The sequence below is a fragment of the Alligator sinensis genome, unplaced genomic scaffold (assembly GCF_000455745.1).
Source record: "Alligator sinensis unplaced genomic scaffold, ASM45574v1 scaffold58_2, whole genome shotgun sequence".
Lineage (NCBI taxonomy): Eukaryota > Metazoa > Chordata > Crocodylia > Alligatoridae > Alligator > Alligator sinensis.
In genome coordinates this window covers 145780-146136 of record NW_005842405.1, presented here as the reverse complement: position 1 = coordinate 146136, position 357 = coordinate 145780, and positions in this window count along the sequence as shown.

Below are 357 nucleotides of genomic sequence, written 5' to 3'. Positions count from 1 at the left end.
GGACGCTCTATTAATTTAGTTTATCATTGTTTTAAGGCAGAATAAATAGGGGCTTTTTAAATTTTAACTTGCAGCATGAGCTGTTAAAATAATGTGATACTTTCAAATAACTGTTTCCTGTTTTAGGCTGCTAAATTAACCATGTAGTGTAGTCAGTAAACCAGCATTGTAATGTTTTACAAGTGTAATATTTCTTCTAAAATTAAGGGTACATTCCTGATACCTACACATAGTTCTGACTACTTTTTCAGGAAGGCGTTGGTATACACTAGCAAAAGAATGCTTACAGTGCTACAGATCCAAATGTACTTAAACATTTTTTTGCAAAGTGGCATACACTGAACCTTGTCTGCCATT